Source organism: Pleurodeles waltl, chromosome 2_2 (genome assembly GCF_031143425.1).
Source record: "Pleurodeles waltl isolate 20211129_DDA chromosome 2_2, aPleWal1.hap1.20221129, whole genome shotgun sequence".
In the NCBI taxonomy this organism is placed as follows: domain Eukaryota; kingdom Metazoa; phylum Chordata; class Amphibia; order Caudata; family Salamandridae; genus Pleurodeles; species Pleurodeles waltl.
Window position 1 is genome coordinate 532,412,359 of NC_090439.1, and position 3,821 is coordinate 532,416,179.

Sequence of the window (3,821 nt, forward strand, 5' to 3'; positions counted from 1 at the left end):
GAGGACCGCTCTGACATAGGATCAGAGACTGAGACATCAGATACTGAGACAGCATCTGAGGGATAGGACAATGGCGCAGACTCTGGGAGTGATTTTTCAGTCAGAGGAGTCCCATTCGAAAACTCCTCTTCCAGTACATTATGAGGGAGGTGATGAGGACAGTCCTGCTGTCCCTTCGCAAGCTGTTCGTGCAACTGGGTAATAGTGGGTTAGGCCAACCCAGAGAGCAGGTGAATGCGGCGGCAAGCAGAGAGAGAGTGCTCTCTTGGGAGCTCACCAATTTAGTTCAGCCCCAAATTCCACCCCCCAAATCATATTGTGGAGACATCAAAATTGTCTATGGCAAAACAAACTGGTTTTGTAAGGCAGGCACCTGTGTTTTTGGTCCTGGATTCGGCGGCCATATAGAGAAACACACTAAACCCAAACATTTCTGGAAACTAGACATTCGGGGGAGTCCACAGAGGTGTGACTTGTGTGGATTCCCCAAAGTTTTCTTACCCAGAATACCCTGCAAAGCTGAAATGTTGAGAAAAAACTCTATTTTTCTCGCATTTCTGTCACACAAACTACAGGAATATGCTGGGATCCACAACATTCCTACCACCCAGTGACTCCTCACCTGTCCTGATAAAAACACTACCCCACTTGAGTGCCTACACCTAGTGCCTGTGTCAGGAATGGATCACCCCAGGGTCAACAGCTGCCTCACGTAAGGACCAACATTGACCGTTGTGTGATCTATTCCTGTCGCAGGCACCAGGCCTAACCACACAAGTGAGGTATCATATTTATCGGGAGACTTGGGGGAACGCTGGGTGGAAGGAAATTTGTGGCTCCCCTCAGATTCCAGAACTTTCTGTCACCGAAATGTGTGGAAAACGTGGTATTTTAGCCACATTTTGAGGTTTGCAAAGGATTCTGGGTAACAGAACCTGGTCCGAGCCCCACAAGTCACCTCATCTTGGATTCCCCTGGGTTTCTAGTTTACAAAAATGTGCTGGTTTGCTAGGTTTCCCCAGGTGCCGGCTGAGCTAGAGGCCAAAATCCACAGGTAGGCACTGTTTTCTATGAAAAAATGTGATGTGTCCACGTTCTGTTTTGGGGCATTTCCTGTCGCGGGCGCTAGGCCTACCCACACAAGTGAGGTATCATTTTTATCGGAAGACTTAGGGGAACGCCGGGTGGAAGGAAATTTGTGGCTCCTCTCAGATTCCAGAACTTTCTGTCACCGAAATGTGAGGAAAACTTGTTTTTTTAGCCACTTTTTGAGGTTTGCAAAGGATTGTGGGTAACAGAACCTGGTCCGAGCCCCGCGAGTCACCCCTCCTTGTATTGCCCTAGGTCTCTAGTTTTCAGAAATGCACAGGTTTGGTAGGTTTCCCTAGGTGCCGGCTGAGCTAGAGGCCAAAATCTACAGGTAGGCACTTCTCAAAAAACACCTCTGTTTTCTTCCAAAAATTTTGATGTGTCCACATTGCGCTTTGGGGCGTTTCCTGTCGCGGGCGCTAGGCCTACCCACACAAGTGAGGTATCATTTTTATCGGGAGACTTGGGGGAATGCCGGGTGGAAGGAAATTTGTGGCTCCTCTCAGATTCCAGAACTTTCTGTCACCGAAATGTGAGGAAAACTTGTTTTTTTAGCCACTTTTTGAGGTTTGCAAAGGATTCTGGGTAACAGAACCTGGTCCGAGCCCCGCGAGTCACCCCTCCTTGGATTGCCCTAGGTCTCTAGTTTTCAGAAATGCACAGGTTTGGTAGGTTTCCCTAGGTGCCGGCTGAGCTAGAGGCCAAAATCTACAGGTAGGCACTTCTCAAAAAACACCTCTGTTTTCTTCCAAAAATTTTGATGTGTCCACGTTGCGCTTTGGGGCGTTTCCTGTCGCGGGCGCTAGGCCTACCCACACAAGTGAGGTATCATTTTTATCGGGAGACTTGGGGGAACGCCGGGCGGAAGGAAATTTGTGGCTCCTCTCAGATTCCAGAACTTTCTGTCACCGAAATCTGAGGAAAACTTGTTTTTTTAGCCACTTTTTGAGGTTTGCAAAGGATTCTGGGTAACAGAACCTGGTCCGAGCCCCGCGAGTCTCCCCTCCTTGGATTGCCCTAGGTCTCTAGTTTTCAGAAATGCACAGGTTTGGTAGGTTTCCCTAGGTGCCGGCTGAGCTAGAGGCCAAAATCTACAGGTAGGCACTTCTCAAAAAACACCTCTGTTTTCTTCCAAAAATTTTGATGTGTCCACGTTGCGCTTTGGGGCGTTTCCTGTCGCGGGCGCTAGGCCTACCCACACAAGTGAGGTATCATTTTTATCGGGAGACTTGGGGGAACGCCGGGTGGAAGGAAATTTGTGGCTCCTCTCAGATTCCAGAACTTTCTGTCACCGAAATGTGAGGAAAACTTGTTTTTTTAGCCACTTTTTGAGGTTTGCAAAGGATTGTGGGTAACAGAACCTGGTCCGAGCCCCGCGAGTCACCCCTCCTTGTATTGCCCTAGGTCTCTAGGTTTCAAAAATGCACAGGTTTGGTAGGTTTCCCTAGGTGCCGGCTGAGCTAGAGGCCAAAATCTACAGGTAGGCACTTCTCAAAAAACACCTCTGTTTTCTTCCAAAAATTTTGATGTGTCCACGTTGCGCTTTGGGGCGTTTCCTGTTGCGGGCGCTAGGCCTACCCACACAAGTGAGGTATCATTTTTATCGGGAGACATGGGGGAACGCCGGGTGGAAGGAAATTTGTGGCTCCTCTCAGATTCCAGAACTTTCTGTCACCGAAATCTGAGGAAAACTTGTTTTTTTAGCCACTTTTTGAGGTTTGCAAAGGATTCTGGGTAACAGAACCTGGTCCGAGCCCCGCGAGTCACCCCTCCTTGGATTGCCCTAGGTCTCTAGTTTTCAGAAATGCACAGGTTTGGTAGGTTTCCCTAGGTGCCGGCTGAGCTAGAGGCCAAAATCTACAGGTAGGCACTTCTCAAAAAACACCTCTGTTTTCTTCCAAAAATGTTGATGTGTCCACGTTGCGCTTTGGGGCGTTTCCTGTCGCGGGCGCTAGGCCTACCCACACAAGTGAGGTATCATTTTTATCGGGAGACTTGGGGGAACGCCGGGTGGAAGGAAATTTGTGGCTCCTCTCAGATTCCAGAACTTTCTGTCACCGAAATGTGAGGAAAACTTGTTTTTTTAGCCACTTTTTGAGGTTTGCAAAGGATTCTGGGTAACAGAACCTGGTCCGAGCCCCGCGAGTCACCCCTCCTTGGATTGCCCTAGGTCTCTAGTTTTCAGAAATGCACAGGTTTGGTAGGTTTCCCTAGGTGCCGGCTGAGCTAGAGGCCAAAATCTACAGGTAGGCACTTCTCAAAAAACACCTCTGTTTTCTTCCAAAAATTTTGATGTGTCCACGTTGCGCTTTGGGGCGTTTCCTGTCGCGGGCGCTAGGCCTACCCACACAAGTGAGGTATCATTTTTATCGGGAGACTTGGGGGAACGCCGGGTGGAAGGAAATTTGTGGCTCCTCTCAGATTCCAGAACTTTCTGTCACCGAAATGTGAGGAAAACTTGTTTTTTTAGCCACTTTTTGAGGTTTGCAAAGGATTCTGGGTAACAGAACCTGGTCCGAGCCCCGCGAGTCACCCCTCCTTGGATTGCCCTAGGTCTCTAGTTTTCAGAAATGCACAGGTTTGGTAGGTTTCCCTAGGTTCCGGCTGAGCTAGAGGCCAAAATCTACAGGTAGGCACTTCTCAAAAAACACCTCTGTTTTCTTCCAAAAATTTTGATGTGTCCACGTTGCGCTTTGGGGCGTTTCCTGTCGCGGGCGCTAGGCCTACCCACA